A 12,027-nucleotide genomic window follows, 5' to 3' on the forward strand; every position below is an offset into this window, starting at 1 on the left:
AGTACAGATTCTAATTTGTTAAAATCATGGCCCCCGGGGATCGGATGGGCCACAATAGGGGGTCAAAGTTTTTTTTTGTTTTGTTTTGTTTTTGTCTTTTTTTTTCGGGTTTTTTTTTTTTTTTTTGATATAGTGCAGATTCAAGTTTGTTAAAATCATGCACCCCGGGGATTGGATGGGGCCTCAAGGGGGCATCAAAGTTTTACATACAAATTTATAGGAAAAATCTTTTAAAATCTTCTCAAGAACCACTGAGCCAGAAAAGCTGAGATTTATATGAAAGCTTCCTGATATAGTGCAGATTCTAAATTGTTAAAATCATGGCCCCCAAGGGTCGGATGGGCCCACAATAGGGGGTCAAAGATTTACATACAAATATATAGGGAAAATCTTTAAAAATCTTCTTCTCAAGAACCACGGAGCCAGAAAAGCTGAGATTTATATGAAAGCTTCCTTTTATAATGCAGATTCTAAATTGTTAAAATCATGGCCCCCTGGGGTAGGATGGGGCCACAATAGGGGATCAAAGTTTTACATACAAATATATAGGAAAAATCTTTAAAAATCTTCTTCTCAAGAACCACGGAGCCAGAAAAGCTGAGATTTATATGAAAGCTTCCTGATATAGTGCAGATTCTAAATTGTTAAAATCATGGCCCCCGGGGGTCGGATGGGGCCACAATAGGGGGTCAAAGTTTTACATACAAATATATAGGAAAAATCTTCTTCCCAAGAACCACGGAGCCAGAAAAGCTGAGATTTATATGAAAGCTTCCTGATATAGTACAGATTCTAAATTGTTAAAATCATGGCCCCCGGGGATCGGATGGGGCCACAATAGGGGGTCAAAGTTTTTTTTTGTTTTGTTTTTTTTGTTGTCTTTTTTTTCGTTTTTTTGTTTTTTGTTTTTTTTTTATATAGTGCAGATTCAAGTTTGTTAAAATCATGGACCCCGGGGATTGGATGGGGCCTCAAGGGGGCATCAAAGTTTTACATACAAATTTATAGGAAAAATCTTTTAAAATCTTCTTCTCAAGAACCACTGAGCCAGAAAAGCTGAAATTTATATGAAAGCTTCCTGATATAGTGCAGATTCTAAATTGTTAAGATCATGGCCCCCGGGGGTCGGATGGGGCCACAATAGGGGGTCAAAGTTTTACATACAAATATATAGGAAAAATCTTTAAAAATCTTCTTCCCAGAACCACTAAGCGATAAAAGCTGAGATTTATATGAAAGCTTTCTGATATAGTGCAGATTCAGGTTTGTTAAAATCATGGCCCCCTGGGGTAGGATAGGGCCACAATAGGGGATCAAAGTTTTACATACAAATATATAGGGAAAATCTTTAAAAATCTTCTTCTCAAGAACCATTGGGCCAAAGAAGTTCACATTTTCATGAAAGCTTTCTGACATAGTGTAGATTCAAGTTTGCAAAAACCATGGCCTCCAGGGGTAGGTTTGGGGCCATAATAGGGACTACGGTTTTACATGCAAATAGATATGAAAAATCTTCTGATATGGACCAAAGTGACTCAGGTGAGCGATGTGGCCCATGGGCCTCTTGTTATTATATACTTTCAATTTCATTTAGAAACTAACAATAATTTTATTTTTAACAATTTCTTTATTGGTTTAACTGAGTATAAGATGAAAAACACGAAAAAATTGAAAATTAACGGCGTAGTAATTTACTTGTGTATTGATTGTGACGTAATGTTTGCGATCGAGTCGGAATGTTTCCGAGCATATATCGTGTGATATATGCCCGCAAACTTTTAAAAAGAAAAAAGAAGAGATGAAATTGAAAGTATATAATAATAATACTTATTGATATGCAAACATCCCCAGTAGTACATATTCAAGTTTGTTCAAATTGTGGGACGACAATGGGGTCAAAAGTTTTATATGGGAATATAATATAGAGAAACATTTTTAAAATCTTCTCAAGAACAACGGGGCCATGATTACCCATATCAATATGCAAGCATTTTCAGGTAGTGCAAATTCACGTTTGTTCAATTTAGGGGTACCAAAGGTTTTGACCTTGGAGTTTGACCTACTTTTAAGAAACCCGAACGTAGGCATTAATATCTCCTGACCTATTTAAGGTGGTACTTTCATACTTAGGATATACAGTATAATGAGTAGTTTTTGCTGTTGGAAATTTTTACGATTTGATCCCTAAATGGTAGCAAATCTACATTATGTGTTTGCACGGATCGGTGGAACGGTGAACAGGTTGCACACACAGGCACTCGACGTTTTAAATGTCTATAATAAAAAAAAAAGTCTTCCTGTAAACATAATATTCACTTACAGGAAGACATTTTTTTATTATAGATATTTAAAACGTCGAGTGCCTGTGGTTGCACAGAACGGTGAATACTTTGCACGAAATGCTGCCCGCTTTCTGGCTGTTTTGCACGAAACGGTAGGCATAGTCTGCCCGCTTTGATTTTTTTCAGCAGTATTCGGTTCTTCCTGGAGTGGTTTGAAACAAACAATTTCAATTGATAATATTCTTCATATTTTATCTAAAAACGATGAGAAATAAATGATAATTTTAAAATGATAATCCATGTCCGATGAGTTAAACTGCTTCTCATTATACAAAAAAAAAAAAAAAAAAAAAAAGGAAAATAAATCAAAACTTTCATATTTATTCATTAATTCAATGACTTACTAAGGTAGGTAACAAAACACGTTGGAATACAGTATAAGCAAATACATAATTTTTATGACCCCGTGATTGGAGATTTGTTCTGTCTGTTTGTATGTTTGTCCGCAAAAAAACCCCAAACAAAACACGTTTTCATGATTAGTGATAAGGCTTTCATATTTCACGTACATGTGTATTTCTTTTGACAAGTAATTTATTTTGGTACCAAAATGTTTGATCTTATGACCTTCACCTTGGAGTTTATCCTACAAATGTACTCTTGAAAATGTTAACCTCGGTCATAACTTTTGAATGTTTATCACGTGATAGGGCTTTCATATTTTACACATAATTATGTGAGACCTTTCTTTGGCATCTTCCCAAGTGAAGGGAGCGGAGCGGATCAGAAACCCTTGACTTGGGAAGATGTTTCTTTGGGTACCAGAATTACTTGGCTGGCATTTCGGGGATATCAGTGTTTCACAAACGCATTTTGTTTAAACTTAGGAATTAAAAGAAAAATATCGTCATGGAATGTTGATTATTAGTATTCGACTTGCATATTTAAAATGTCATGACTGTTTCGTTTATATTCACACATTTAATAATCTGAGTGTCGTTACATATGTAAAATTCACATGCAGGTGCAATTTGTATATTTCAAGACACATTCAAGAAATAAAATAAAATTTACATTTCTGTGTACCCGTATATGATAACAGATAAATAAAATTTTAAAAATACGTCAGGAATGTGCAAGACTGTTACATTGTCGGGAGGGGGGAGTATGCATAAACGTCGTACTAGCCAGTCAACAAGAACCTTTCACCTTGGATAAGAACCTCTTGAAAAAGAGGGAACAATACAAAAATAAAATAATTAAATGAAATAGATAAAAGACAATGACTAAGACAAATCAACATATTCCTAACTCGACCTAGTATTTCAATCCGAGATTTCATTTAGAATTACGATTGCACTCTGATATATCAGATACATAAAAAGAATATTTTTTAAAAATTATCGTAATTCTATTTCTTGAAACAAAATCAGTCAGATTATTTTGTTTAGAACATATTTCTAGCAATTTTGAACATTTGGACGTCGCGCACAGTATTTGGGCTTAAGATAGCTCATTACACTAAAATTTTATTTAATGGCTCGTTAAACACCTCTTATGAAGTACATGTATGATTTCACCACCGAAAGAGTGATGCAAGCTCTCAATTATTTTAAATGAACTTTTTGTGATTTATCCCGGAATGATAAAGAAGGTGCATTATTATTGTTTGCAAATAAGATACTCTAATGAAATCAGTTTTATTTTGTATATATTGTGCGGACACTAGCTGTGAAGTTTATTTTGTATACATTGTGCGGACACTAGCTGTTGACAACTTTCTGTACTAAAATGTTTTTATTCTGTACATCAAAATAGTGTCTATACAATACTTTATTTCCTTGTGTAAACGACATTCCCCAGGTTTCACAACCGGTTGATATAAGTTCGATAACATATCTATATTTTTATCTATTTCATCGGTGTCGGTTTCTTCGTTTTCCGCTATATCCGTTTACTTTTTCATATTTTCCAAAGTTGGACATCGTCCATGCATTCAGTATAATCACTCATACAACATCTGTCGCAAAAAATAACAATATAAAATTCATGCTTGTAGAACCCTGTTTGGTGTTGAATAAATGATGAATTCTTCTGTTTTCTTTAACTGGGCGGAAATGTCGATCTCGAAAATGACCATGGTCCAGTCACTGTTGATGAGAAGCTAAAAAAAAGTTTTTGACAAAGAGACAGAAAGAGACCTGGATGAAAAAGATCTAATATAAGTTTTAACTTCCGCGGAGCTTCTAGGTAATAGGTCTTCACTAGTTCAAAAAATGTTCCTGAATCCGATAGTGACCTCGAATTAAACAACAGCACCCAAACCTTTAGAATTCTTCGAAGTCTTAAAACTAACCAAATATCGTCATCTCCATGATAAATGCATGGCTCTCATCTATAGTGTCAAACGAATTCGTATATGTTATGTGATTTATGAAAAAAAAAATTCATTTGTGCGCTAAGTAATTAGGACAGAACCAAATGACAAAATTATCATAGAATGATTACTGTGGTGGATCCAGTGTTTCCGAAGGGGGGGTCTTTCTCCAACCCCTTGAACTCCAGGGGTAAGTGATTGTGAAAATCATATTCATCTCACCCCTATCTTGCTTCATAATAAATTAGCGTAGTAATACTGTATAAAAATATAGACGTCTCTAAGATAAACAACTTCATGTCAAATGCATACATGTATAATTGTATTGACATATTATGTATATGAAGTGTTAGTATTTAGTTTATCATCATTATATATCTCATATTGTGGATCATGATTGTATGCCAGCATGCTTGGTGAATCAATAAATACATTGTAAATTGAATTAAAATTTGAATATTCAATTTGCATTCACCTGAAAATGGAAGCTAAAATCCATATATATATATATATATATATATATATATATATATATATCCAGGCACGGACGGACAGATAATTGCAGAAAATTTCAGCATGTACTTACAAACTATATGATGCCTGCCGCACGATACACATTCCAAAGAAATCTAATCGAATGCGGACACGTCATTTACTTGCACATGCTGTTCAAAACGGAGACAGACATGAATACATCGACTCGAGTAGGAAATATTGCCCTATTTATAAGTATATTTAATCCAGTAACACCATGTAACTTAAATTTTATCAACACTAAAATGCAAATGACATTTGGAATTTGGATATTAGATACAACAAACATAAATTCCACGCATTTACAGGAAATACTTCTTCATAGTTTGTTTTACACAATAAAGGGATGTGGATCAAGGGGAGTGCGACTTCAAACGTCTGGTGCCTGTGGTAATAACGAGGTAATTTCGAGTTTTAAAAAAAATCCCTTCATATTGATCGACTATCGTAAATTTTTTCTGAATACCGTATGTCTTGTCTACACCGGTATGAATAAATGGACGGTGGGGTGTAGGAATTGAGGGCGTGTTCGATCAAGCTACGTCAATGCTGAAGTCTAGGGGATTCCATTGCTTTCTTTATTGGTACGAAGCAGAGAACAATTAGTATTCCACGCATTTTGAGGACGATTGTACAGTGTACATTGACGAGTGCAGGATTTTTCAAAGGGACGAGGGAAGGGACACAAGGCACTATGGCAGCGAGTCCACTTCAAAACACTGGGGACTGGTGGGGATCCATGGGGTGAAGCCCCCGGAAACACCTAGCTATATTGAATGGAAGGACTCGTTCTTCGATGGAAAGTAATGCTATCGTATATATTTGGAATTACCATGATAATTTTAAAGCTATGAAATACATACCGGGGTATATAGATCTAACGGTTAAGTTGTTTGATACTTGCAGAATTGTATCGTCGGATACCCACGGGTGATGTCGTTTTTTACTCATCACCCGTGGGCAAACTCGTCGAAATATCGTCGTAAAATATGCTACTTTGATGATTATAAACAACCAATTAGAAAGTTGGATCTCTTCAGTTTTGAAAATATGTCTATTAGTTTGCTGTTTATGCTAAATATCTTGATGCCCGTTAAAACGTGCAAATTTTGTCTTAAAACGGTGAAAGACAAGTCGTACAGGTCACTTATATCAAATACCAGTCAAAAATTATATGGGAGTACCTTTTTCAAAATGCGAAATGCACCGGTACGTGGATTTATTTGCAATCTGTGTGTTAAAGTTTTTGTCATTGCCGAACATATATACGTAACATAAACTTTGATTCGTTTATTTGCCATCGCGACTCTGTGCAGCAGCCAATCAAATGAGCCGCGCATATTAATTACATACGATGATTTTTCGGCGAGTTTGCCCATGGGTGATGAGTAAAACACAAGATCACCCGTGGGTATCTGACGATGGCAGAATTGAAGCTAAGTGAAGTCACAAAATTTTGCAATTTTCACGACAAACACCTTTATTGCATACTGATAAAAATTACAGACACAGTTGTAATTGAGATATTCAAGATTACACTACAGTATACATGTATGTTTATAAAAAAAAAATCTGGTGTACGTAATGATCGGCAGTGTTTGGCGTTGCAATATTCACATGATATTGAATCTAACGTATCAAATTCCTATTAAACCTTTCATTTTTCGTTAATATACTCTTTTTTTTTGAAATTTGACAGCTTTTGCAATATTCTCATCAACCCATAACATGTGTTCTAATTATCTAAATTTGACTCGAAATTCATTCTACTGCTTCTCGCGCTAAAAGAGGGACGAAATTGATTCTTGTTAGGAGATAAAAATATTGCAATTGCCTATGTAACTTGAAATTATTGATGATACATTGTAACGTGTTTAATAACAAGCATGCCTTAAATGAAGGCGGAAAATCCTGATCTATTAGAAGAATCGTTGTAAAACACTTGTTCTCATTGATATTTTCAAATCTAGTGTTTATCATATTGCTCAATCCGAAAAGGGCTAGCCCATAGCGTATTTGGTCATCCACACGGTAGCTCAGTGGTAGAGTGGTCGTGTCGTTAGATCAAGCCACGCTCGTGCCATGGCCGCGTCAAACTAAGATGTTATCGCAATTCACCTTTGTCCCGGGTTTACGTTAACTGGTCTTGGGAGCTGTCACAATAGGGGACCAGTTAAGAGAAAAGCAGGCTGACGTAATCAAAATTGTGATTAAACCCGGGATAGGGGCGTGCCGTTGAAGGCGTTGAAAATGGATTAAAAGCAAGTAAGTTTTGATTTCCTTGTGACGGTTTTGTGCATTGCTGTTAAATGTTTGAAAACACTTGTCTATTGCGTAAATTCAGGCACATCTGAGTCCAAACGTCGGTCGAAGCATAAACCGTCACCGACTCCGGCATTTACACGTTTTCCAGAATCAAAATATGAATGCTTGCGAAGAGAAGTCGATGAAGGCTATGCCTCTCGACTTCTCTAAAGAGAATAGTAAATTTTCTAGTTCGTCCATCTTATCTGATCACCTGAATCCGCTCGAGAAAGTGGGCGGACTGTAATCGACCAATGAAAACTCTTGTTGTATTACAGCAAACATGTCATTCAAACTGTTCAATCGTCTCATTCAATTGTGTCGTCACTCAACGCAATACTATATCGGGTAAAGCGTTCTAATTCAAAGGTGAATTGCGATAAAATAAGTTAATTGGTTAGTCTCGGGTCGTAAGTATTCGTAAAAACATGGCATCGTTTAGAACGAAATTTGGAAACGCATGTGTTTTGCGCATCGTTTTCAGTAATGAAAGTATCTCTCTTACTTTATACGAGGGTTGTTCGATATGTAATGTGTATTGTACGATATCTCAAAAGTATTCGACTCAAATTGTGAAATGAACATTACACCCCTTCAAAGCATTCTCCGCAGTTTGAAATACATAATTTCCATCTCTGAATCCATTTCTGAAATGCGTCACGGTACGCTGATTTAGGTAGACCTCTGAGGCACTGACTGGTGACTGGGCCAAGCGCTTGCCGGGACTTGTAACGGCGACCAGATAAGAACTTTTTAAGTTTTGGAAAAAGGAAAAAGTCGCATGGGGCTAGATCTGGAGAGTATGGTGGGTGTGGCCAGACGGTAACCTTCTCCGACTTCAAAAATTGCTTCACAGGCTCAGATGTAAGTGATAGAGCATTATCATGAAGTAGACGAACATGCCTAAATCCTGACACAGGGCGTCGTTTATGATAATATTTCTTGAGCTTTTTTAGTATAACATTTCGCTAATACCGACCTGCAACACCTTTGCCCTTCTGCACGGGAATTTGTACGGCTATACCATCACATGAGAAGAATATGCAATAAAGAACTTGTTTTGTGCTTATGGTTCTTTTGGCAACTACAGGCCATCTACCATGTTTAGTTAGCCATATTTTGTTTCCAATTTTTCTTACTGGTTCGAAATAGTGAACCCATGTTTCGTCACCAGTAACAATGTTTGCAAATTGTCGTTGATTGAATTTGGGAAACATTTTGAGCAATTGCTTAGCGGTTTGTACTCATACCCGTCTTTGGTCATCTGACAATATATGCGATATCCGTCAGGCAGAAATCTTTCGTACTTTCAAAATACGCTTCAAAATGAAATGCACCCGCGATAGCGATATGCCAACAGCTTTGGTAATATAACAAATTGTGCCACCACTCTCAATTATTTCCCTGACTTTTGAGACATTTGCCTTGCCTGTTACAGTCACAGGTCGGCCAGATTTTGCTGCATCTTTGACGTACTCTGTGCCCGTCAGAAATTTCTTTCTCCACCTACGAACTGTCTCATAAGATACCTTATCAGACCCATAAACTTCCCCCAATTCAGTAAAAATCTGCATTACCGAATGACCGAGTTTTGTGCGAACTTTTATATAAGCTCTAATTTCTTCAATATTCTCAACCCGTTTCCCAACCATTTTTATAACAGTGGTCAACGACTGGCTCTATTGAAATGATTATAAGTTTAAAACTATGTGGAGCTGAAGGCTCGTAATTATACCGTTGGAAAGGTATTGAATAGCGCTATTCAGGAGTATCATCATCCACGAAATCGTGCAAAGCGTTTATCACAGTATGGTACAATACACATTACATATCGAACAGCCCTCGTAAATACCCAAAAGTATATAGAAATAATGACAATCATTTGTGGACAGTTGTTGTAGCACATTTTCCATCCAACGACTATATTTTTCAAGACGATAATGCCCCCCCCCCCCTCCCTGCATAGGTCCAGGTCTGTGAAAGAATTTATAGAACAAGAAAATATTCCGACAATGGAATGTCCTGCTCTAAATCCTGACTTAAATATAATCGCAAACTATTGGTAAAAACTCAAACAAAATTGTGTTCAAGAGTTCAGAATTTAAGAACCGCATATGACTTGGAAACTACTGTTCGTCAGACATGGAAAAATATCCATCCGAATTTCATTCAGGACCTGTACAAGAGAATACAAGCAGTAATAAAGGCTAAGGGGTGTTTGAAAAAATATTGAGGTGAGATATAAACTTCTAATAAAGACAAGATATGTGCCCTATAGTGCAGAATTGAAAAGGTTTATACACATACATAATTTGATTGATAGTAGTATCACCAATTCGATATATTGAAAAGACAATATCTTCCTATGTCAGGAGTGGAATGACCAAGTGACCTAAAAATCAATGAGGGTCATCTAGACCTTATGCTGTATCAGAGTACTAGGTTTGGTGTCAATCAAGCAAAGAATTCTTAAAATATAGGAGACATTATATTACTATGTCCAGTTTAACCATTGACCACTTGACCTCAAAATCAATAGGGGTCATCTTCTCCTGACGATGGACCAGTGTACCAAGTTTGATATCTGTCAAGCAAAGGGTTCTCAAGATATTGAGCGGATAGTACATTCCTATGTCCAGTTTGACCCTTGAACATGTGACCTCAAAATCAATAGGGGTCATCTTCTCCTGATTATGTACCAGTGTACCGAGTTTGATGTCTGTCAAGCAAAGGGTTCTCAAGATATTGAGCGGATAAGGTCTTCCTATGTCCAGAGTAGATTGACCCCTGACCTTTAACATTTTGACCTGATAAGCAATAGGGGTCTTCTTCTACTCATAACCAACCCACATATGAAATATCATTACGATCAAATAATTGCTTCTTAAGATATTGAGCGGACAACACGTGGTCTACCGACCGACAGGTGCAAACCGATATGCCCCTCTTCTTTAAAGGTGGGCATAATAAGTTTTAAATTGAGAAAAACGTTTGGTGACCTAGATTTGTTTACATCACCGCCATGTTGTTTTTACGAAGACGTACATGTAAAACAACCAACCAATCAATCAATCGCCTATTTATAAGGGAAGTAGGCTGAAACCAACTGATTTCAATGTTATTTTAATTTCAGTTCGAAATTTCTCACTCATAAAGGGACTTCATCAGCTGTAGATGAGATGCCACAAATTCTGACCTGCATTGCACTCAGTACGTAGCGGTGAGGGTTCTTTATCGTGCCAACACCTATTCTCTTTAGAGAAGTCGAAAGGCATAGCCTTCATCGACTTCTCTTCGCAAGCATTCATATTTTGATTCTGGAAAACGTGTAAATGCCGGAGTCGGTGACGGTTTATGCTTTGACCGACGTTTGGACTCAGATGTGCCTGGATTTACGCAATAGACAACTTGTTTTCAAACATTTAGCAGTAATGCACAAAACTGTCACAAGGAAATCAACAGTTACTTGCTTTTAATCCATTTTCAACATGTCCCCTGTCCTGGGTTTACGTTAACTGGTCTTGGGAGCTGTCACAATAGGGGACCAGTTAAGAGAAAGCAGGCTGACGTAAACAGAGTTGTGATTTAAACCCGGGACAGGGGCATGTTGAAAATGGATTAAAAGCAAGTAAGTTTTGATTTCCTTGTGACGGTTTTGTGTATTGCTAATAAATGTTTGAAAACAAGTTGTCTATTGCGTGAATCCAGGCACATCTGAGTGGAAACGTCGGTCGAAGCTTAAACCGTCACCGACTCCGGCATTTACACGTTTTCCAGAATCAAAACATGAATGCTTGCGAAGAGAAGTCGATGAAGGTTATGCCTCTCGACTTCTCTAAAGAGAATAGCCAACACCAACCGTTACATAGAACCTCAACACCAACTTAATAAGCACGTTTGTCGCTATGTTTCGAGGGGAAATTACGCTTATAAATTTTCAACTGAATGTAAACAAAATTTCATTAACGTACAATATATTTACTTATAATTATTCTGTTTAGCATAAAATCGATGTTCGTGTAAATTATATTCTAATAATCCATACAAATTATTATCAATCGGTACGATTCCTAATCATAACCTACTATATTCTATTATAATTTATGTAATTGTATGCAAAATTTACTACTATTATTGTATGACTATCTCTACATGAAAATTCTCTCTCCAGTTGGATTACGCGGTAAGCATCATAAGATTGCACAGGTGCCTCGATCCCCAGATAAGATAGATAAGGTATATGCAAAGACTAGTAACTAAATGTCCATCAATTTCTAGCATCCAGTCTGAAGCTTAATTTCTCCTGATTGACAAGAGTTCACAGGCCAGGTAAATTTGAAGGCGGTGCTTATTTTCTCGGTGAAACTTGGCTACCACGATCGTTGGAAGTTACATGAAACTAAGCTATCGCAAGTTTATGGATTGCCCCACCCTGGTGCATTATTGTAATTGACAGGAATAGATGGAAAAAAAATACGATGGCCAACGTGGAGAAATACCTTTTATCACCACAAGATGGCAGACAAGGTA

This window comes from Ostrea edulis, chromosome 2 (assembly GCF_947568905.1).
Source record: "Ostrea edulis chromosome 2, xbOstEdul1.1, whole genome shotgun sequence".
NCBI lineage: Eukaryota > Metazoa > Mollusca > Bivalvia > Ostreida > Ostreidae > Ostrea > Ostrea edulis.